The sequence below is a fragment of the Planococcus citri genome, chromosome 3 (assembly GCF_950023065.1).
Source record: "Planococcus citri chromosome 3, ihPlaCitr1.1, whole genome shotgun sequence".
In the NCBI taxonomy this organism is placed as follows: Eukaryota; Metazoa; Arthropoda; class Insecta; order Hemiptera; family Pseudococcidae; genus Planococcus; species Planococcus citri.
Window position 1 is genome coordinate 66,985,841 of NC_088679.1, and position 25,711 is coordinate 67,011,551.

At 34.4% G+C, this 25,711-nt stretch overlaps 1 protein-coding gene and 1 long non-coding RNA gene across 5 annotated transcripts in view; one reads left to right on the top strand and one right to left on the bottom strand.

Moving 5' to 3' along the window:
- The window catches only part of LOC135838392 (uncharacterized), a 221,780-nt gene extending 201,882 nt beyond the window's left edge, over positions 1-19,898 (bottom strand). Inside the window, exons 1-4 of one of the 2 annotated variants that reach the window (XR_010557401.1) lie at positions 19,588-19,898; positions 16,842-16,920; positions 16,543-16,629; positions 9,945-10,228 (exon numbers count right to left, since the gene is read on the bottom strand). This is a non-coding gene — a long non-coding RNA (uncharacterized LOC135838392). Of the gene's footprint in view, positions 1-9,944; positions 10,229-16,542; positions 16,630-16,826; positions 16,921-19,587 lie in introns of both variants that reach the window. The other variant, XR_010557400.1, reaches the window with a different exon arrangement.
- LOC135838384 (POU domain protein 2-like) overlaps positions 1-25,711 on the top strand; it is a 125,036-nt gene that overhangs the window by 48,803 nt on the left and 50,522 nt on the right. The window lies entirely within an intron of this gene.

The window sequence follows — 25,711 nt, forward strand, 5'->3', positions numbered from 1 at the left end:
GATCAGCGTATATGTATACGGACGTGGAGCTCGAATACAGAAAAATAAAACAGGTTTTCGAATGATGAAAGAATTAAATTGATGAATTATTCCTGCGGCTGTCTACGTATATTACTGAGGTGTTAGGTGATCCTCCGGCTCCGGGCTCTGAGCAGCGTTGCCAGCGCGTTTCTCTGACTCACAGACTAGTATCTTTCTCCAGTCGTCAGTCGTGGAACTACTCACAAAAAAAAAGCAGAAAAAAAATACGAATAACATGCAATAGCTTATTAAAAGTAAACTATAATTTCTAATTATTTAAAATTTGAATAATTTCCTCTTCGGTCTTAGTGGTCGTTCGTCATCGTGTGCGATTCTCTCTTCGAATAGGTGTATTCGTACCTATAGTTTGCGTGTTCGGGTACGAATTTCTTCGAAATAATTTACATACAGACGAACGCGTTTTCTCCTCTCTAGCGACCAAGACCAATGCGTATAAAAGATGAACGATAACCGAGCTCTCTCGCAAGTTTTCAAACACAAAAATAGGTAATCTACGCCAAATAGTACGAGTAGCTAGACCAGATACACACATACGTGTATAGGGTTTCCTTCTTGAAGAAGAAGAAGAAAAAAAAGGTACCTTAAAAAAAACACACATACTTACACAAGACGGAAAAAAAATTAAAAATTCACGGTCATTATGACCGACGGGCATCCTGTCACGTTATCTTGCTTAGTACATTAATTACATTAAAAACTATATATTCAAAATATATGTACCATAGGTGCCTAATTCTACTATACGCGTTACGATGCACTTCTCAGTTCTCTCCCTTGTTTATACGCCGCGGAAAATGGGTCATTATCGTTAAAAGTTTTATGTATTTGACTTTATTATTATTGTAATTATCAGTAAATTAGTCTAAATGGTGGCGAACAAACAGTCGTCGTACAAAGTTAAGAAAATTGTCCGCAAGAAAATCCGAAATTATACAAATATCCGGCATTTCCGGTACCTATTCGAGAAAACAAACACCACGTACCTATAAGAAGACATCAAGGACGAAGAAATGTGGTAAATTACTCGAGTAAGTATTATGTACGATGGTTGTAAGGAAACATAAATCTCGCTGTAAAATAATCTACGTACACGAGAATAGCTATACGCAGAAGTGGAAAAAAAATTCAACATTTTAACACACAGGCAGGGAGTGAACGAAGCTAAAAATCAGTGTGACGATAGAGACAGAGACACGGTCGTAGTCGAAATCAAATACACATTCGAAGGACGCTGATTCGTTGAAAGAATGCGAAATTTATAGATGTAGAAAAAGAAGCACCTATAATAACGGCACAGTAACCAATTGTCATTCGGCTCAGCGTGCTTAAACGTATATAAAAATTCGTGTTGCGATGAATTTTTTTTACATTAATTAGTATTGAAGATGCATCAGGCAGCGGTGGCCATAGCCTTGACATCGTTAACATTTTTCTTCGGTTTGCGAATAAACAATGTTTAAATGCTGAAGACCAGTAGCGATAGCGACGTACGTTTTGTACATGATTTGTTTTTCTGCAGCTCTTCAGCTCTTGCTGCTGGTGGTGCTGGTCATCGCGTGGTCGATTTTTGTGACCGATATTGTGAGATCCGTTCGGTTCTGTTATCATTGTATATAGTGAGGAAATCGCCGCTTTGTAGGTATCTCTATGCCCATTGCCCAGTAGCTGTGTGAGGTTTTTTTTCGGACGGTTCTTGGGATCGATTTTTTCGGTGCTTTTTTTTTTATTGTAAGACCGCGACCGGCACGTTCCTCAGTTTTTAGAAGAACTGAGCTGAAGAGAAGGTCTATTCTGTATATAGTGTATAGATTTACAGATGCACACACGTTGATACTGATTCAATCGACAATCGACAGGACCATCTTCTCGGTGCGTATCACGGATGAATAACCTTTTCCGGGATTGTCGCAGCATTGTTCTTGTGTGCTCCGTACGTCCGCCAGAACCGGTAAATACGCCGGACAATTTATTAGCAGACACACGTCAAAGACAAATCAATGGCGAGTAATAATTATTGATGCATTTGGAGACCAGTGGCGTGATATTGTGTAATGTCAAATGTGCATCGAGCTCGTCGAGTAATCGCCTTTGAGAAAGAGAGGGTGGCTTACTGCGGTCCAACTAGTGCTGGCTTGGCGTCAATGACGAATTGTGAGAGAATCGACGGTGTATGATGCCTAAAAATATATCAGAGAGAAAAAAATTAGCGAAAAAATGAAATTTCAAAAATCAAGTTGAAAATAATCATTTTTATGAGACATTTTTAAAATTACAAACGAATCAGGAAAAGTAATCAGAACTGAGGGAAGTGGAGTTCAGGAAATTGACATAGGTAAGAAAAATAATGATTTTCATCTCAAAAAGTATGTTAAAAAACCAGAAGAAATTGAGAGCAAAACCAAAAAACCAGGATACAGGAAGAAAAAGGAGAGAAAGTGCCTTCGCCAGGAGCAAAATTTTCAAAAAAATGAAGAATTGTCCCATAAAATTGGTCAATGAAATTGAACTTTTCAATTTTTGCTCGAGATATTTCAAAAATAGAACTCCTCAGAGGAATAACTAATAACAAACTGAGCAGAGTAATTTCATGCAATACAATTTTGTTTCCTTTTTTTTTTTTTTTTTTTTGTAATGAAAAATCGATTGTTTGCAATGGAAAACCTGAAAAAAAAATCAAATTCATCAGATCACAAAACCGCGAGAATGTTTCAAAAACCAGACTTCGCATGTGGAAAATTGTATGCTCTATTTTTCGGATTCCTCTCATTTTCAACGACAACCAAGAGATAAATTGGAAAAATCAACATGATTGAAAATTACTCAGTTTTTTTCATTTTTGTTCTTGAATTCGAATTTTTGAGAAGAAAACTGCAACTTCAATTTGACACAGAAGTGAATTCGTCGCTTTATTGGAAGACATTCACACGAAAGTTTGTATCAAAATAGACCACACTCTTGCCATTTTTTTCAAATCACTGAAAATTTGTTAAATTTTTTATAATTTTGAGTTTTCCCATACATTTGAACTCCCCCCTCCCCTCCCTGTCCCTATCTCTCTTCTCCCATCAACTATAGGCCAAAGCACTAAGAAAAACTAATTTAGTGTATTTTCACACCTTCAGATCAAAAATTAAAAAAAAAATTGAACTGAAATATTAAGATAGCACTTTTGAAGCAGGGGGGGGGAAGACCAACTTACCTTGCATACGTTTCAAATAAAAGTATCCAAATTCAAGAAGAATTCTTCCAAGAATCGTATATTTAAATTTTAAAATCGAAAATGAGCATCTGATTTCAAAATGTAGTTGCTGATATTCTGATTCTTCCTTTCCTCTCCTCTCCTCTCCTTCGAAACTGTCCCAAGTAATATCGATTAAATAGTTTTTTTCATCGAAAAGAAAAACCATTTTGACTCTGAAAATCATAATTAGGTAATTAAATTTTTTGTACAGAAAAATCATAAAATTTAATTTCAACCCCTTTTAATTGAGAGATTTTGTCTTTAACAAACAAACGTCGAAAAAATGATGCATTTTTAGTAAAATTTCGACAATTTTTTTCAACTTTCCAAAATTTCCAAATTTTAAAAAATGTTCAAGATACAATTCGAAGTAAACGGAGGATCAAAAACTTCTGAAATTGGTAACTAGAAATCAACTTGTACCACCCTTCCCTTTCACTCCACCCTCCTAAAAAACCACCCAATGGCTTTTATACCACGATTGAACCACCAAAAATTAATCCCAGAGTTCCAGACATTAAAATAGCGAAATATGAAGGGAAAAAGGAACTTTGGTAACTTTTTTTTAAATAAGCAGCATTTTCACTTGATAATTTTCCCTCCTCCACCAATTTTGTCAGATGAGAAGATTTCCGAATCAGAAAAAATGAGTTTGAAGTGTTTCTTTAACGATCCTTCATAGTACAAAGTACACAATTACTTGGTGAAAATGAATAAATGAAACAAAATCACATTACTTGAGCGAAAGTTTATCAAAGAAAGTACGTGGTTCAAAAATGGTAAATTCAAAAACCAGCGATTCTCAATTGAATTCTTTCATCATTTCAGATGTCATCACTCATCATATTCCGGATTCTGCAGATTTAAGTAATTTTTATAAAACTACAATTTTTAAACAACTCTTCTCTCCTGTTTCTCTAATTAATTTTTTGCTTCCATTGTAAACATTTCTTGCTAATCGGTTTCACAAGCATTTTTAAAAAAATTTTGGTTGATTTCTGATTGAAAAAGTAACTGCAATTTTTGCAAGTGAATACTTAGTAGCAAAAAGTAACTTGGATATAAAAAAGTTACGATATTATTTTGATGCCTGAAATCCCAAGTCTTCAAAATTTCACATCAATATGATGAATTTCAGGAAGGAATATTTCTCCTCGATTCTCAAGCAGTAATCAAAAATTTTATATCCAGCAAAAAAGTCTTGAAAAATGTACTTTTTTATAATAAACTCTATCGTTTTCTTATCAATTTTACCTCAAGTTTTTTTCGAATAAAAATCTTCACCCCTCCCTTCCCTCTCCCTCCTTCCTCTTCCAAAATTCTTACCCAGCAAAAACTGCAGGATCCGTCGCTGGGTAATTTATTCTATCTAAGCCAGTTCTTTGTTCAGTATGGGAGTTCATTTCTTTGATATTTCTCCTCGCCTCATTTTTCAAAATTCATCTTTGGTTCTCAAAAAATGTCCATTTAAAAATAACAAAAATAATATCTTATTGTTAGATCAAAAATTAAATTCTCGCTTCATTAAAAAAAATGTACTCTACTTTCATACTGAATTTCGGACCTTTAAAAAACCACAAACCTCGAATTTCTCTCAAACTTGCCCAAAATGCCTCAACTGATTGAATTCTCAATTCATCAATGAGGGAAAAAAATTGGGAAAAAATTATCTCACGAGTTAAAAATAGAAAAGACAACCAAACCCGACCGCAAAAAAATTCCCAGTCCAGTCAATCCTCTCTGCAGGGACCTTGAAAACATTCACATTTGCGGGAAAAAAAATTTCATTCATTAGTCTCTCGGTGATTTGTACGTCGCCTCCTTGAGCTCGAATCCGAATCGGTCCAGAATCTCAGACCTTTTGAAGCAGCAGTCTGCGGCAGCACAATAATTGGCCAATTTCTCATCACCATTTGTCTCATTTATACATATATCGGCGATGCGGCTTAATCTCGTATTCAGACAATCGCCTCGTCTATCGCATACACGATACGAGATTTAGCTCGTATACTAAAACAAAAGCGATAGACAGAGACATTCTTATTCGATGCATTTACTTACTAGAACAGACGAACGAACGACTTGTGGACAAAAAAATCATCACATCCGTTGGACACAATTCGTTAAACCCGCGAAATATTCGGAATTCGCGGAAAGAGCGGTAGCTGTAGCGGTTGGTTGGTGCAGGTTCAAAGAGTGGACGCTGGACGGCATCGGCTTCGGCACCCATTGATATTCCACTAAAGGTTGGAATTTGCTACTGGATATACCATACACTGACTGAGACAGTAGCGTATAGTCATTGACTGGATAGAATAAGTATATAAGTTCAGTTCTCTCTGTGTTGCATCTTTGAGAGAGTAAAAATTCTTGGAATTATCACTCGACTGTTTTTTTTCTTCTTTCATCTCCTTTGCTGGTAAAAATCTGCTACTATTAACGTGCTTTTTAGTAGTCTTCTCATCGATATAGGAACGATGTACGTATTCAGCTCGTAGAATAATATAGCCAACTACAACACATACATTTAAACAGTACAAAGACTATGAACGGCGAAAAAACAGAAGAAAAAAAAACTATTCTAGTTCGGCTAATCATTCAGTAAAATTCAGTATTCTCGAAACCGGTTTATGATGCGGTGCCGCGGCGCGCATTAACGTCTAATTTCGTGTCTCATCCGCTCTTTTCAGTCAACGAAGGTCTAATTTTGATCTCGTATTTTCATCTTCTTTAATGTGTGTACAGTATAAGTAAGTATGTAGATATACACACATGAACGTACTCGTACTCGTATATGTCGGTATTCATCTGGCGATTTCAATGACTTCAATAATCGTATATTCGTACACAGCGAGATGTTTCGAAATTATAGCACGTTTTGTGAAAATTAGCTTATCTGGTTCGAATGCTGAATGCTCATTACCAACACCGGATTCGGATGAGCTCTGTATAAATTGCCAGGGTATCTAATCTAACAGGTAGTGAAGAAATAGTGAAAAAGTAGTGATTTTAAAAATGGTAGTAAAAGTTGTAAAAAAGTAGTGAATTTTTAGTCGAAAAGCTAGCGAAAAAATGAAAAAATTCATCAATGCATTCATTTGTATATATATATATTTTTTTTTAAATAATAATTTTGATTGAAATTAAAAAATGTTTAGGTATCTACTTTACACACATAGGCACAAATTTTCTTCCCATTTTAAATTTTTTTGAACATTTTCCTGTAGAAGACTTCGTTAATTTTATGCATGTGTGGGGAGGGAGGGGGGAGGGGGTTCGAGCGGAGAGCTTTTTGAAAATGGTGAAAAAAGCAGTATTTTTTTCAAAAAAAAATTCCCTTAAATACCATCAATTATTCAACTTCTGGGAAATTTTCAATTATGAGGGGGGGGGGGGGTGAGATTGGTTTGAAAAATTTGATGACACTTTCTGCAGTTTTGTTTTGTCAAATCATCATTCAATTTTGAGAATTTTCGGTTGATTCTTGATATTTTTCAATAATTTAAGCAGTCTGTGCAAATTTGGCCCAAATGAGACATTTTCTCAAATTTTGGCCATTTTTTGATGGTTTATCGATTTTTGGTATTTTCAAGTGATTTTTACAATCAATTTTACAATTTTTAATGATACTTTATTTGTGAATATTCATTTCTGGCTGTTTATTAAACGTCGAGATCGTCGAAGGTTTTACTTCGGCCTTTTATATTTTATATGTAGGTATATCTGTTAATTGACCAATAATTTTACAACCAACTAATCTCCTTAATTTTTCTTTGTTTCAGGTGAGTACAAATTTCCTTCCAAAAATGATAGAATTATGAACTCGCGCGTATGAGCATAAGTAAGTTATTTTAAAATCCTATAATTAGAAAAGTTACGTAAGTCACTTCTATACCTGTGTTCTTTTTAGCCAATTTTTTGTAAAAAATAATGGCTATTGCAGTAGGCTCGACAGATATAAATATTTATAAGTTTCAGCTCAACATTTTATAACTTGAAACTTATTCTAATTGATTCAAGGTTTTCTCAAAAATCATATTTGACCCCTGGAGTAGGGAGGGTTAAATAAGTTGAAAAATACAGAAAGGTAATTTTTTTGAAAGGGCATATTTTGGCTCCCAATGGATGAAAAGGTTCCAAAAACATACCATGGGTCACTACCACCCCTGCGATCAACATATACAATTAATTTCAGCTTCCTAGGTCATCCCCACCCCATTTAAGGTGAAAAAATCTTATTTTACTCTTATTATTGACTCTTCTCCCACCCCTAAAATTGACCTAGAGGACCCAAATTTTCATCATACAATGAGAGGGTGCCACTTAAGGGCTTTTTGCAAGTTTAAACCTTCCAACCCCATTTGACCCCTTTTCGGGATCCAAAAAAGTGAAGTTTTGGGTTATTTTACGTGTTTTTTGACGTTTTTAGGAAAGCCTGCAGTCTTTCCAAATTGACCTAGAGTGTCCAAATTTTTACAGTACAATGAGAGGATGTGCTTGAAATGACATTTGCAGGTTTGAATCTTCCAGCCCACTTCAACGCCTTTTCAGGGTCAAAAAAGTGGATTTTTGGACTATTTTAGGTTTTTTTCTGCTTTTAATGGGGAAACCTGCAGTCTCTCCAAATTGACCTAGAGAGTCCAAATTTTTACAGTACAATGAGAGGATAAACTTGAAGTGCATTTTGTAAGTTTCAACCATCCGACCCTATTTGACCCCTCTCCGGAGGTCAAAAAAGTGCATTTTCAGACTACTTCACCAATTGTAATGTGTTACATGACCTTTGGAACAGCCTGCAACTCCTCCAAAGTGACCTGGGCCGTCCAACAATGGGAAGGTGTCGCTGAAGTGCCTTTTGCAGGTTTCGACCTTCTTCATATAATTTTAATTTTTCAATTAATGAACACTGCAATTGTGTTTGAATAGCTCACAAAGTTTTCTGTACAAGAATTTGATGGTATAAAAATAAATTAAGGTAAATTAAATTAATTATTTAAATTATATTTTAATAAAAACAAATTTAAAATTTTTAATCATAAAATTTATATTAGATAAAAAAAAATTGAAAATTTTTATGTTTTTTAAAAAAAAGGTTGAATTAATTTTTTAGTTAAAATTAAAAAAAAATTAAAATTTGATTAAAATTTTATCAGGTTTGAATCGAGGTAATCTGATTTTCCGCGAATACGAATTTGGAAACAGTAGCTCAAATTTTTGAGTTCACAAACGGTTTTGATTTTAATGGATTTTTAAAAAATCAAACTTGGGGTCAAAAATGAAAAAAAAATCAAAATTTTACAAAATAGACTAAGAAAGCTAGAATTTGGTGTATGCCTTGTTTTCGACCCTCCTAATGGATTGAAAACGGTTTCGAACCATTTTGAGTGATAGTTCTGGAGCATCCTAGCAGATTTTTTAAGTTGTTGAAATGAAATTTACTTACTTAGTACCCCATTTTTAATATGTCGAGTCGATTGGAGGTGGTTTCTGGCTGTTCCGGAGCCTTCGGGTATATTTTGGAAATTTCGGATTTTTTAAAAAGTGGTCTAAAAATCTTTCAAATTACCTATTGGTAAGGCTATTTTTTTTTATTTATTAAAATATTAAAAAATACTTTGTATATAAATTTCCTTCCAATTTTAATTTTTTTTTTTTTAAATTTTCCTGTGAAAAATTTAATTTTGTCGAGGGGGGGGGGGGGGGTTGAGTGGAAAGCTTTATAGAAATCTGGTTGAAGAAAGGTAGTGAAAACAGTAGATAATGATTTTTCCAAAAAAAAAAAGTTCTGTTAGATACCATGAATGCGAAAGATGATCGACGTGGTACGTAGCTCTGCAGTCTGCACGAAAATAAGCAAAATATGTCAGCCGGTGGTATTTTTCCCATGTACTATGCAAATGATCCGATGCTGTTATAGCTGTTCGCAAGAGTAGATTCGACCATATGACGTAACTAACACGATAGACTCCGAAAAAATCCCAATTTATAGTCAAGCGCAGGTAGCTGGTCTGGTAAAATTAAATCATTAAATTTTTAATAATTAATCTGCGTGAGCGCGTGTTCTGGGCCGTTTGCGGTGCGATACGTTGTAGTCTGTTAAATACAAATGGTTACGCGAAAAGATGATAATTACCGGCTTCGACTTGGACTTTAGTTCTGCTGGTGTGTTGTTTTTTTTATGCAAAACACATACAGATACACCTTTGAGAGAATTATACCTATCCACTTTAGTCGACCGTGTACATTGGCGTCAGCGGCGGTGTTGAATTTTTCATGATGAAAATTAGCTCGTACACGGTAGCCACCAACACCGTGTTACTACCGGTTCCGCTAAATGATCCGGTCGGTGATTTTGGCTTCGTCGCTCTCTTAAGCGCTCGACCACTAATTAAGCCACTGTTTCGATTTTTCTGTCGAATTTCACGTCGTTTCGCCGCCACTGATGAGATGGCAATTGAAATTAAACCCAGAAAACAAGGTACATATAAATATGCTCATCGCATTTGGTCGCCCCATCATCATCAGCTCTTATCGTACTTGGAGCTCGCGTCGCTGAGCGGTATTAAAAGAGGCGCGATACTGATATCGACACCGACATCGTCGTCGTCGGAGCGATTTTTTTTATAACGCATAATAAAATACGTAATAATTGGAATTTTACCTCGTGTGTCGTTTATCCTCGTCATATTTCGCATTCGGTTTATTAATTTATGACTGCGACAAATCGATGTGTAGTATATAGTGATGATGATGCTTTCTGACTCTGTACAATGCACGTTTATCTATATGTAATATGCTCGAGGGGCCGCCCGTCTTCTTTGAATATTATCGCTTTTAAACGAGGTCGTCACCTTACCCTTCGTTCGTCTTCGTCTTCACCGGCAGGTACTTCATACTCGTTAGGTGTACGTATACTAAGGTGCTTCACAACAACAACCATACGAACTGAAAAAAAAAAGAAAAACCACCATTCGAATTTCATTAATATGATGATAATATAAACGACTCTAGTAGGTACCTTATAGTACAAGTAAAAGTAAGAGGACCAGGAGAGCAAAAAAAAAAAGGCAAGGTACCAACGTATGTAGAAGGTGATAGCATTGAAAAAAGGGTGGAGATATATTGCGCCCATGGGGCGATTTCCACCATCTCATTCTATAGTAATTCACGTTCGAGAAAATAAAAGACGTAAAAGATTTACCTTTCTTAATCCCTAACATGACCCTACTACACGTCTGTCCATTCTGCACAGTAATCGCCCTCCTTTGGTCAACTTTTTTATAAAAGCTGCACAGTGCACAAGGTAAACGGCGTTTTTGTAAATCGCCCCTTTCTCTTCGGCTATTCACTTGTCATCAACTCGAACCAGACCAGACATAAGAGAACACAGCGTATATACGTATAAGATTAAACGTTGGTAATATAGGTTTAAAAAAACGCTCATTTTCCAGATTTTTTTTCCACCCTATTTTGAGCTGCGACTGCAGCGAGGTAAAACCGCAGAAGAAAACTCCGAAAACGAAAAGTAATCGAAACTGAATTCTTTTATCGGCGTTAATTTTAAATGGGAAAATTGACACGAGTGAGAACGTTCTGTGTTTTTACGATCGATATTGCGAATTTTTATTCGAAATGCAACGAGTGGAGATTTTGGTGAGCATTCGGTTTGAATATTGAAATTCTTGGAAAAAATTGGACTAATTTCATTTGTGATTTTTTTCTCATAGAAAATATCAAGATACTCAGTGAAAATTTTTAAAAACAGAAAACCAGAATTTTTTGGTTCAAAAAAATGGAAAGGAAGTTTTTTACTCTGAAATTTGGCCTACTGATCCTGTGATTCAGATTTCTTTTACTGGAGTTCTAGACTCATTCAGTGATCATTTGGCTTAAATTTTTCAGAGTTCATTTTCCGGGAGGAAAAGGAGGAGGGAAGGAGGGGAGGGGGGTAATTTGTTCATAAAAATCAGAATTCAGAGAGAATGATGAGATTTTTTTCTTCAAGGACCAATAGCTTTTTCTTTTTTTGAGTAATGGATCTCGTATTGCTTTAATAACAGACAAACCTAGGTATAAACTATTAAAAAAATATTTTTTCAACTTTTCATAAAGTGGGGGGGGGGTTACTTTCCAAGGTGAACCAATGAAAAAAGTCAGAAGATGGACATCGGTGGGTATGGGAGAGGTGGTGGTAAAAAAAGGATGCTCTTAAAGCACTTGAAAGGATCACTAAACCTCTGTTCACGTTAATTGAGCATTATTCTATGTAATTGAATATGATTTTTACATGGATAAATGTTCGTAGGTAAAAAATACTTCAATCTTCACAAAATTCCAGACCATTAATACCTGTTTCATCGTTGAATAAAAATTTTAGACACCAACAAGAAGGTATTTCAGAGTACAGTGTCCTTCCTTTTTCTCCCTCCCTCCCAGAGAGTAAAAAAAAACAGGAACAAAGAGCTATTGAATTTTCGAGGAAAGCTATAATTAAAAGCAGAACAGTTTCAAAATTGAATTTTTTTGGAGACTTTGAAAGCAAAACCAGCAAAAAAATCAAAGAAAATCAAGTGTAAGAGTAAAAACAAGAGTGAGAATTTTCAAAATTCGAATTGGACGAAATTAAAGAATTAGAGATTAGAAGCTTCAATGTTTAATCAGAAAGTTGAACAAAAATTTCTTAATCAAATTGCAGGTCATTTGTCTGACTGAGATGTTCAACATTTTTTTGGAACTTGGAGCATGATTTTTCTTCAAATTTTACTTTCTTCAACTCCTCTCCCCCCGCATCCCTTCCCCTTGAAAAATTCTTCACCAAAAATTTATTCTGATTTCTCAAGAGAGTTTTTCTGATGATTTTACCCCCTCCCAATTTCAAAATAATTTCCACAGATGAGCACGGTGGTCCTTTTTGAATCATAACTCGTTCACCAAATTAAGTGTTTTCACAAATTTTTCAACTTTGAACGTAAAATTGAGAAAAATAGATTTTGAAAAAATTTTCAAAAAAAAAATTCAGAACATTATACACGATTTTCCGATTTTGAGCATCATCTTGACAACTGCAGGACCATTTCATTATTTGAAACGTCTCCTCTTTTTGTAATAACAAACAGAGAAAATTTTGAGGAATTTTTACAGCGGTGGTAATACTTGTGGAGTTCAGAGAAAGGCTCTGGTGAGGCATTGGAGGGTTCTTCCACGTGCTTTTCAAATGAGAAATCAGTCGGTGGAGGGTGGAGAACTGGAGACTCATTCCAAGTTCCTTCGGAGGCACAGTCGAAACTGGATGCATTTTCGAATGAGGTGGAGAAGCTGAAGGGATTCGACTTTCTCATCTTTCAGATCCCTGAGTCCATCCAAAATAGTTGAGAAAGTTGAAGAAAAATCTGGGTTTCCAAAACAGGTCGAAAAGTAAATTTTAAATCAGAAATTGCCTGAAGAAATAAGATTTTGGAATAGTATGGTCTGAAACACTGAATTTTAAAATTTCAGCATGTTCAATTATTTTTTTTCATTTTTGGCTAATTTTTGAAAGTTCCAGTTCCTGTGAAAAAAAAGACCACTAACTTCGAAAAATCTCCAATTTTGGATTTTCAAAAATTCACCAGAAACCGAAAAAATTAATTCAAGAGATGAAAATTTTAGTTCGAGGGGTTTCAGAAGACTAGAGGGGACACCTCGAGTGATTACCTTACAGGGATTCGGAGTTGGAGTCTGAGGGGGAGGGTGTGGAATTCTCCTAGGCACTTTTGCTGGAATAGAGAAACCAGAGCTGAAGCCAAAATCACTCCAATTCAAAAATTCTTAAAACCACACCAAAATTTTCTAATTCAATTAAAAAACAATACCAAAAATCACAACAACCTCTTCTCGCACCAAAAAAAAAAAAAAAAAACTCATCGATATAATTAATTCGATAACGAGATGTAATACATTTTATCAAAAAATAGCCTCGATAAAGCAAGACCTGTCTTCCTATAACAAAACACCCCACCACTCTCAACTCCCACACACGCTGCAGCATCCAAACCGGCAAACTCGTCCGTAGAAAAAAAGCTTTATGCTTTCTTTTAATCCGTGTCCGCTTGAATAAACAAACTGCTCCAAAAGACCATCTCTATCTACTGCCATAGCTAGTTAAAGAACGGATGCAACCAAGTTATCCCTTCAGCCATGAATTCTCAATCGCTAAAAATCCTCTCTTATATAAACAAAAATACTTCTTCGACGCGATTTTATTATTAAATTTCCAATTCAACAGATTTACAACGTTAAAGACTCCGCTAAGAAGATGGAAGCTAAAAAAAAAAAAATCGACCGTAAAAACGTCAACGTATAGTAACTACGTATAACGAAATCTACGCTCGCGCTTCTCTGCACCTCAACACCTTTCCATCAATTTACTTTACTGTACCTATGCATGGTGTTGTGCTGTAGGTGATTTTAAAAACCATCATTTTATAATGTAACAGGTATCAATTGGTGTAGGTACATATATTACATAGGTTTAGGTATTTACATGTTTTTTACTCTTATTTTTACTCGTAGGTACTTTCAATTACTAACTAAACAATATTTCGGCGACTGATATGAAAAGCAAATAGTCATAAATGAACTTAATGCGCGTATTTTCTTCTTCTTCATTTTTTGAATTATTTAAAAAATTGAAATACTTTATAACACGATCGAGCTGGTATGCAAATATTTACGATTAAGTACACCAAAACTTCAACGATGAGAGGCTTATAATGTGGTTCAATTGAACGACTCGTCGTGTTATCGAATGAATTGCTTTATCGAGGTTTTCGCTGTCTGCGCCCAAGAACCCTTTTGAAAGTGAAATTAGATACCTTTTAAGATGTCGTGATAGATAGCTAACCCTTTTTTTTCAGTTTTATGTTCTCGACAGGAGTAATTTTTAGGTAAGGTGTCTATAGTGAAAGTATTTCTTAGGAGGAGGAGTACATTAAGTCGGTTGATATTTAAAAATAAAGGGAGGGAACTGCAAAATTTGAGAATGAAAAATATTTTACGCAGAAAATATGATTTTTTCCAAAATTTTTATCTTAAAAAAAAAAAATACTGAAAATTTTGTCACAAATTTCTTCAAAAAAATGAGTTCAATGACTTCTGACATAGCAAAAAAATGTATATAAATAATGGCAGCATACCTAATCGAAATTAAAAAAAAAAAAATAGAGTGGTCTAGGTATTGATTTTTTGTAACAACTTGACCATTTTTGTGAACCCTACTCTCCCCTCCCCTCCCCATTATTTCACCCTAAAACATCTAAAAGAAGACAAAATTTTCAATATTTATTCTTTTTCAAGAAACGAGAATGATAAATAAAAGCACCAGAATGAAGCACATGAAAAGTCGTGACACAAAAAATATTTCTCCAAGCATAAAATTTCAAATAAATTCTCATTTAAATATGTCACCATAAGCAGGACTTGTGTACCTAATTTTTTTCAAAAAAAAAAGTAACCGAAAAAGTTCAAGTAAAAACTAACGAAAAAAATCACGAAACAAAAATAAAACATTTTCATGCAAAAAAAATCACCAAAAAAACAAAACTTTAGGTACTAAACTTCAGCAAAAAAAAAACAAAAAATAACAAAATCACCAAATCTAAAAAATTTGGATAGTTTGGCTATTATTTGCAAAGAAATTATATTTCTTTATAATTTTCTGGCAAAAAAGAGAGATTACTTCGCAACTCGCAGGCAAAAAAGCGAGACTTTTTCGCAATTTTTAACAAAAATCACCACTTTCTTGAAATTTTTGCCAAAAAGCAACTACTTTGAACTAATTTTTCGCAAAAATCAAAAATTTCACTACAATTCAAGCAACAGGCAGAGGTTTTCTAACAATTTTTGGCAAAATAACAAAACTTTTTCGCTACTTTTGGTGAAAAAAATCGAACTTTTAGACATTTTTTTTTGGCAAAAATGCAACAATTTATAGCCAGTTTTTCGCAAAAAACGATATTTTATGACAATTTCATCAAAACGCGGGGCTTTTTAATAATTTTTAGCAAAACTTTTCCACAATTTTTAGAGAAAAAAATGACTATTAAGTAGTAAGTATGACAATTTTTTTGTAAAAAATGAACATTTTTTTGACCCGTTTTTGGTACAAAGCAAGACAATTTTGGTAAAAAGCAGCACTTTGTTAAAAAAGCATAAGTTTTTCACTTTTTGCAAAAAAACGGATTTTCAAGCAGTTTTTGACAAGAAATGAATTTTTTTAAAAAAAAGACGAGATTTTTTAGTAATTTTGAGCAAGGAACGAGTTTTTAGGTGATTCTGACACCCCCCCCCCCCCCTAAAAAATAGTGTCTAAGTTTCCAAAAAAAAAAACAAACAAACAAAATGTGATTAAAACATCTCAATGCAGAAAAAAAAACAGAACTTTTCAATTAAATTTCTGCAACAAAAAAATACGAAAATACAAAAAAAATCCCAATCAAATTTTTTTTGGCAATTTATTAGTAAAAAAATTGAGACTTGGCAATTTTTGTGGAAAAAAGTTGAACTTCTTGGAAATTTTTGCAAAAAAGCCTCAACTTTAAGCAAATTTTTCGTAAAAAAGAGACATATATTATGCAAACTTTTTGTTAAAATAACAAACTTTTTCGCAATTTTTAGCAAAAAATGGCCCTTCAACAATTTTTTAGTACAAAATGAAAATTTTTCGCATCTTGAGATAAAACATCTCCCTATAGTATTTTTCGTGTTTTTGGTAAAAAGCAAGATTTTGTAAATTTCTGGGAAAAATCAGCACTTGCAAATTATTGACAAAAAAATGATACTTTTTCGCAAATTTTGTCGAACAAGCATCTGTTTTTCACAACTTTTGTCAAAGAAGTGTAACTTTTCTCACAATTTTTTGCAAAACAGGGGATTTTTATGGACAGTTGTCGACAAAAAATGAGAATTTTTAGCAATTATTAACAAAAAGTCATCATTAGTAACTACATATACCTATAAGTTATTTCAAAAATTAACCTAGTAAAAGCCTTCATAAGAAGAATGATTTTCCTCTGATCAGTTTCAGATTTTTGCCTATACCTAAACGAACAGTTAAAAAAATGTTTCGAACAGGAGAGTCGTGTTCACTTCACAATCAAAAACTTCCAAAAATATACCAATAATATAACACCCAATGAACTTGATCCGTTCATTGATCTATCATAAAATGATAAATTACCTATCGTTTCGATAATGTATCCTAGGTCGTGAGATTTTATTACCTTTCAACAAACATACAAATTCGAAGGCAGCACCACACCCGGTAGAAAAAAAAACGAATTCATATTTTCATGGCCACCAGTCACCACCTGAAAAGAAAAAAAACGAAAATCATTCAAATTAGGCCATCGAATATACATATTTACTCTTCGCCAAAAAAACCATCACAATGACGTCACTCTGTTGGTAATTTGCTTCAGAAAGAGAGACCCTAATTCATTTAGGGGTTTTACTCATATAGATAGATGCTGGGGAGCTGTAAAAAACCAAATCAAAATATACGAACCTCATTGATACGTACACTGTTTTCGTTATAACGATCGATACATCTATCATAAAAGCCAAGTATGAGCTTCGTATACAGTACACTGGGATTGCATCTGCAAACAATGGAACAAAGTATACTATAATACAGGATGATGAGTATCCACATAGGGGGATAAAATCTACATAATAACGTACGTACGTATATATGTAAAAAAAAAGACTATAATTTAGCGAATTAGTTAATATTTAATCTATACGAGTGGTTATATTCTCGCATAGGTAGGAAGGTAGGTTCTTAAATAGTGTAAATTCGAAAGAAACCGAATCCTGGCTGCGAAAAATTTCCACTGATATAATTATCAAGAATAGGTACACATATGTACGTACGTTTCATCGTATAATGCACAAGCAAATGATAAGTTTTAAACGAACAATGGAGGAAATACAATACCATTCATTAGGAATTTAATGTAAAAAAAATATAAAATACTTGGCGAATGCTGGGGATTTTGCAAAACTCGGCTCGGCTCAGCGGCGCATCGAGAGGTTGGTAATTAGTACAAGACAGAGATTCTTTCGGTATTTGTGTATGTTTCTTGCGAAACCTCATAAGTAATCATCATCTGTTACATTAACTAATAGCAGGCAGTGTCGGCTTTCTATGGAAAACTGGTTAGCTGAGTTGATACATATAGAATATATAGTATAAGATACGTACGTACTAACAGACGTACACTTAGATATACTTATTCTGAAATGCAAACGCATAAGTATACACATCCAACCGTTGCCATTTTCAACTTCAATTTCCAAGTTATTTATTCCGTACTCGGCCGCAGCACTTCTCGTATCCATTCGCGTTAATTTTTAAATAATATGTAATCGTTTTATGGAAACAGAATCACACATAAATGAAATACAAATGTGCGGGCATCTAGTATCACTGAATATGGAAGATGGTCGGCCATTTTGAATTCGCGTCTAATTAAACGATAAGTAGGACTACGTAATGTAACATGATTCTTCGCGTTAAATGCGATGTTAATGCTTTTTCGAGTGTCGATGTCGTCGTCGCCGCCAATGCCCCAGTCTTCGTCCATTCACGTTCGCGTGAAAATAATTGCGAAAGCTTTCATAAAAAGCCAACACGTTGCGCCGATGCCGCCATCGTATAATGACCGAAAGACACATTGCACCTTGTGCCGGTGAACTGGAACTGGATACACGATAGATCACTGAATCTTCTTACATAATACTCGATTTCATCTATCTGTAGTACCATAAACTATATAAAACCGCCCTCTGTTTATAATAACCATCGCATACCTCACTACACATGTTACAAGATTTACAACAATGTATTCGTCATCATTTTGGGATATTTTTCACACGACGATCGTTTTCTACCTATAAGAAATTAAACGTCGGAATTCAAATCTTGGCGAATTTACAACATCCGTACAAAAAAAACGTCCCCATAATCGGTATAAATGGCGAATAACAAAAAAAAAAAAGGAAAAAAAATATCCTAAAGAACCCGTTAAAGCATTATAACGGTGAAAGGCGAACATTATAACCTGCTTTTTATTCTGTTTTTTTACTTTTAGGGCAAATAGTAGGTACACTACGGGCTACGTGTAAACCTATGAGAATAGATCGATTGCCACCTAATCGTTTTTATGAAAAAAAGGGAGAAAAAAGAAAGAAAAAAACACAAGCATCCTGTTGCGAAGAATGTTCCCCTCGACATATTTTTCTACGAACCTGAAATCCGAATTATTCGCTAACAATTAAGGGTTAAAAATCTGGTTTTCTACGTAAAAAAAGATCTTTTCAAGTTTTTTTTTTTTTACCTTTTAGTTTTTTTTCCGTATGTTTCTCCGGTAAAACCTTCACCTTTATTGGGGTGTTTTTTAAAAACGTGGATGCATAAAGAGCTAGGTTAAGTGATGCAATTTTTACCCCAAATCTTTTTACTTGATTTTTTTATTTTATTTGTGCAATATTAATCGAACGAAAGGCCGAAGAGTTTCCCATGGATTAGAAAAAAAACTTACGAGAAATGTTTTTTAACGCGGTTCTCACGGAATGTGCAAATTATTCGCATAAATATTACATACAAATTTTTTTTCACTGATTTAGGTATATCGTCGTTAAAACAGCTGCGGTGTTTTTTTTTTTTCACTGTTTAGTGGATAAGTTTCCCTCTACGTACGATATGCACAGGGATCAGTTTCATTTGGATATTTTTTTACTGACACTGGGGTGATAATTTTGTTTATAAAGATCGTTATTCAAATTTGTATTCATCGATATAACGCCGCAAGCTGTCAAAAGTTGACGAGTTTTTTCAATATGAAAAGAGTTACAAATAATCATTCGATGACGAGTGTTTTTTCCTCGAGTTTGATTCGTTAACCAATAGATCCAGTGATTTAGGTATAAAGAAATAATCTCTTATTTTGTGATTCGCGAAGGGCTTGGTTTTTTTATCGAACAGACGTTAAAGTAACGACTAAGTAACGTTCAGATTCGCTATCGTCGAATTGAGTTTTCTTGGCAGCCATTTTTTACTGCACCGTATTGACATGGCACTTCGAGTACTCGAACTTTTAACTCGAATAGTACCCTAAACGAATTATAAACCGTGTTCGAGAATCAAGATTCACTTGTACTAGCTTTTGTATCGCCGATGATTGAGATGGTGTTGTAACTTCTCAACGGTTTCCTTCATTTAAACAAACGAATTAAAAATTTATACACTAGATTATTCTTAATACCTTTAGTTACTTGTAGAATGAAGATGATGATGAATATAGAGCTTTCGTGAAACCATATCGCAGCTTTGGTGGTGGTTTTCTGTCTGGATTACAGATGAAGACTTGATACGTTCGAAGGGGTTTGAATTGTCACTCGATATTGAGAACTAAGCACGCGATCACATCTCATCTTCTCAAGTTCTTATTTTGAAACACTTTCCTATAAAATAACGAAATAAAACGCATAAAACTCGAATTAATTACAAAAAACACCGGTGAAAAGCAAAATTATCACGAACTAAAAGCTCAACATGGCGGTGGCGGAAAGTGGAGGTGGATAAATAAATAAACAAACATCTGTGACGTAATCAAGATTTCGACCAATCAAACTGCTTTAAAAAAATTTACAGGGTTCCCATTTCCAAGTTTTCAAAAAAAAAGTTTATGAAACCAGTTTTCAAAATTTGAATAAATAAAAATTTTATAAACTCGGTTTCATTTTAACGATTAATAATGTTCAACATTCTCACAAATGAGAATTTCCGTGACCTAATCACTTAATCAATAAAATTCGTTCCTTCAAGATGGAATTTTCAGAAAATTTGAAACTTTAGCCCCATTTTATGACCGTAACTTTTTTACAGAATTTCATTACGAAAAAAGTTGCGATCATTGACGAAGCTTTTGATTAAAAAACATTCTTGAAAAAGATACTTTCGCATTAGCTATCCTTCAAACAAATCTAGTACCTATTGGTTATTAAGATTCTTACATTGTATTTTTCAGTTTCATCGAATGATTATTTCAGGCTTCACGTTTCATCATGTTAATAGGTAGCTGTCTTCTTACAATGAACAACGTCATCGATTGAAACCACGTCAGTTATTCTGAAAAAATATCGATCATTACACATTAACCAAGATTCCTACGCATAAATTAATTACCTAGATACAAATTCTACGTATAAAAATGACGATTCATAATCGTACACAACAATTCCTTATTTAAAACGGTAAAAAAAATTCAATTTTGTAAACCATCTGCTTATTGTCTTACTTTCAACTCAACAGATAATAATTTAGTGCAAAATAATGAAGTATTAAAAGCTATAATCGAGTTTAGTTGGGTAATTATCACGAACTTGTGATTATTTGATAAAGAAGGGAAAAAAACTGCAAACCTTCCATCACGTAGTTCTCTACTCCTCCGGTCACCGGTGTATGGTGTGCCTACTACACCTACCTATATGTATAGCTTCATCGAAGCAGCTGTGGGAATTTAAATTACAATACCTATAACGTGTGTATAGAGCTAGGTATCTATCGGTGACCGGATTGCTAGTGAGATGACTATGTGATGATATTAGCGACCAATTTGGTAAACATTCATTCGGATAGTTGTATTATTTTATATATCTACCTACTCTAATTTATCAGTTATCTTAATTTAATTGGAACGTCAAACAAAATATACGAGTTTTAAATAAACGAAATTAGTCGGATCGCGAATAGCAGCTGTTGGTCGATGTTGGATATATTGGATAAATTGCTCATCCAAATATACGTTCATCGTCGCTCGTGTTAGTCTATCATTTCGATATCATGCGCATTTATATAAAGTTTACGACAGTTGTTCTTCGACGATAGCATTATGATAATTGAATTTTTACGACGGATACATGTTCATTTTAGAACGCATATTGCAGAAAAATTGTAGCAACTTATTTTCCAATGGTTTTATTATACTAATTTACGTTGTCGTTATCTATGAGTCGAGTCGGTAAATCATCGATTGATTAGTAAACACAATGTATAAGATACGTGGAAGGTAGGTATTTCAAAAATATAGGTGAACGATGAAGGGTTAAAGAATTGCATTGATTGTTTTCCAAACATTTTTGTAACTGTTTTCGTGGGAGTTCATCGTGTTGTTGTTGGCGAACAATAGAAAGCCACCTACCAACGTTAGACATCCTTGGGTTGATTTTTCAAAAAAAAAAATTCTCACAAAAGGGTTAACCTCCTTTACTTCTGAATGGACTTTAGGTATCAGTGTTTCCGCATACCTACAGTTACACATTCGGACACAATGATGGTATAATCGTCGAATTGGGTCGACACCAAACAAGTTTATACACCTTTTGAGGCGATATCGATATTTTGGGGAAATATCACATAATTCTAAAGGCACAACAATAGCCTATTATTTCCGCAAAACTGCGAAAAAAAGCACCACTCGTTCTATACTTACCTACCCTTCGTTCGTCTGTATAGTAAATCAATTATTTCCCGCTTTCGAGGATTTTTTTTTCTCTTCTCGAAGCTCTCGGGTCAAAGATCACAATACAATGTAGAATGTACTCGAAAAAATCCATATTTTCGTAATCGAATATCTGAAAACAGCGAAATAATTGAGTTAACGTGAATTCCTGTATGTATAGGTAGCTAAATCTTACAGCTTATGGATTATTTTAACTATAGTACAATCCGACATATTGGTGTTGAATAATCATCATACCATTCGTGCATACGATTAGGCGGAACAACCAATAGAAAGAGGAATTGACGCGTTGCAATTAATGGTTAAAAAAAGGGTTCTTAGCTTGTTAACCCTTTCGCTTTCGGCGCATCGTGTAACCGCCATTTTATTCAAATAGCTGCGAGTATTTTGTTATTGAAATTAGAAACGCGGATAGATGTAATGCCTACGATTGGTTAATACGTAACGTATTTATGATATGGGTTTTATATTACAAGTTTTTTTTGTAGGTCTCGACGAACCTATACTAAGGCGTCGCGGATAAAAAATGAACGCCTTTTCAGGTAATTTATTCGCGGCTCGATTTATATTATAGAATTTAATTTCGCATAAAAAAAGGTGGGTACTACCTCTAGACACGTTGAAAGATTAAGGAAAAGGTTTCAAGAAGGGTGAGTAGTTATTTAACGACGTTTTTTCAAGACGAAGAAAGGCGAAAGCAGGTGGCTGCGTTTTTTTTCCTTCGCCGCACGACATTTATGTATACATGGTTTTTCTTTCTCTCTCTCTATGCGCTGCTTAAGTAGCAGCTATAAGGTAAAGGACTGACATTGGACTGTAGGTCTTGCAAATAAACTCTGTAGTCGCGCGATAAAAACTACTCGGCGTATTTTATTCGTCGATCACTTATGGGCAATACAAAGGAAACCTGCTTTTTAAATTTGGCACGTTTTTAGCCACAGGCATACGCGACGAAGGGTTCATTTTTCGTACCCTTTTTTTTGCGTTCATTGTTAGAATTCGATACGACATTAGCATTTTCTTTTGTTATATATATTTCATTCCAGCGGACGGATTTCATCTCTGCAACGATTTATTCAACAATACGCTTTTCCTTTTTCTTGCTTATAGGCTGTTGCTGTGTTGCTGTTTTTTTTCCTCTCCTCTCTACGTACTCTCCGGTGTGTGCTCCAGCTCGCGTCGCGTTTCTATTTAACAAACAGGGCTCGGGCTCGCGATCCATTATGTTAAAACTGGATAATGTGTTCGCGCCATTTGTTACTCTTTTTTTTGCACTTATTGTTCGCCGGCATCTATTCGAAACACGAATCGAATTTATTATGATTATTATGATTATGTATTATTACTTACCCCGTTCGTTATCCCATTTACCGATGATCGTGTTTGGAAATTTCATATACGAATGGTTTACCAGCTCCTATATATATTCTCTGGTACCTGATTCGGGATTGGCGATGTTTTTTTTTTACTCCTGTCTCTCTTCTTCTTCATCTTCGTGCGATGGAGCTATACTATGTATATAATATGCGCCTATAACGGTCTTCACGTGCTAGTTGTCAAACATCGCACAACCACTTCCCTGTTCGTTTACAATACGTAATGATACATGACCTATTCAACAAAAGGACGCCCATCTGATAAAATGAAAATTGGCGCATGTTCGCGACTGCAGCAATGGCTGGCGACGCTAGCGGTGCAATTCCAATCGTCCTTCTGGTCGCGTGCTAATGTCCAACTCATCCAAAGGTTTGTTCGCCTGTTGCGGTACTTTTTGACGTGAGGCCACCGGTGCTCTGCTCATCTTCGATGGGTTTTTTATCGCCTCTAATTCTCTCTTTGCGGTTTCTTATTCCTAGATATATATTTTTTTCGTCTTCATTCTCTTATATTTGTACATTGCGTATAGATTCTGGAATATTTCAGCATTTTTGTAGGTATCATAGCTCGCCCTCTCAGCTCTCTGCTGCTCTTTGAAGCCTACGAAACATAAATATACGAATATATCAATGTATTATAATTCAGTTACACTACGAGTAGGTATAAGCTTTATTAGAATATAAACCGTATCGTCAAATTCTTCTATTTATTTTCTTCGCCATTTGTATTTATTTTTAGCCGAATATATATTCGTACTACAATGGAATACGCTAAGCAGCGTTTTTTTATGCGGATAGACCTTTTGTGCACTCGCGACTGATGTTTGTTTACTCGAAAGCTTTTCTTCTCTTTCTACGCTCTCTGCGTCGTTGGTACATGTATGCTGCTATCTTACTATTTTATCCAAATCGTCTACTGGGTTGAAAAATTTCCTACTGCTCACGTTCATCATCCTTCATCTAGTATATCGTTAGTGTGTGCAATGCGCTATTTCATCGTTCATCCTCGTTCGGCAAGTTCATATTATTATGTATACTCCATCGCATATGGCGTTCTTTTCATTCTAAAAATTCAATTATGTAGGTTTTTTTTCATATATATATTTGGATACATACGAGAGTGAAGTGAAACTATCTGGTTAATTATTTAAAATGACAAGAGGGATGCGGAGCGTGAAAATACGACGGAAGGGATGATAGGAGGGGGAGGAAGGTTCTATATATATGAAGACAGATACACCTTTTGATATTTTATTGCTGGGATAAAGTGGCATTTTTTTTTTGAATGGTAATTTTCTGCATGAAGTTGGGATGAAGTAGAATTCGTTACTCGAAATTGATGGATTTTTGTTGTAAATTGATGACTTGGGAATTTTTCTGCTTCGTTGACCAGCTTGTGACGAATTTTGACGATGCATAAGAGATGTTGTAAATTTGCAAGTTGCGAATTGGATAAATGGGTTGTTGAGCATTTGAACCATCTCTTTAGATCCTTCTTTTAAGAGCTCTGGCACTGATTTTGGTCCATTAGTGACTCTCTTTGATGATGTTAAGAAGTTCAGGAAGAGTTCTCAAATTCTCCTGAATATGTACTTGAGCTTCGTGGCTTTTTGATTAGTGGGGTCCTGAACATTCGACACTTCGACAGCATAGAATTATTTTTGCATTCCTGTCATTTTGACGTACACGGTTTATCAAGTTTATCCATATTTAAATTAAATCGACTTGATTCTATTTTAATAATTGAAATCAATCAATTTCAGCCAATTTAAAATTGATTGGTCAAAAATTGATCATAAGAAATACTGAAAAAAGAGCTCGTAATTTTTAAATCACATATTAGATATAATTTAAAATCGAAAATCAAAATTGATGAGATCGAACAATTATTCATAAAAATGGGTGATTATTATTATTTTTTCAGCAGATTACTAATCAAATTAACGAAAAAATGAATCATAATAAACATAGGTACCTACATCGAAGGGCAGTGAGAAAGGGAGGGGGAAGCAGTCCAAATAAAGTTGAATTTTCCAACTTTTTCCCAAAATATTTTAAATACGAGTATAAAGCCTCCTTGAAAAAATCAATGTTGCTCCACAAGCGAGAAATTTCAAGCTCAACAATTTTTATTCACTATACATTTTTTTTTTTGTAAGTAAAATGCTCAGTTTTCTACTGAAATTGATTCAAAAAACTGTATAATGGTTCATTAATTTATTGTCATAAAAACGTTCAATTTTCATTTTAGAAAAACTAAGGAGGGTCCTGCGAAAAAAATTCCCTTCTAGATCCTCTAACGTGGGTTCCATCATCATCAAGACAGATGCAGGGAAAGGGAAAAATATAGGGAATAATAGCAGAAAATTCTAAATACCTACGTCATTTCACTTCCAGGCTCCAACTCAATTTTCCAAAAAAAAGTACGTTTAGTTACCAAACAAAGTTCAAAAAAGGAACCAAAAAGGTTACAAGACGTGAGCAAAACA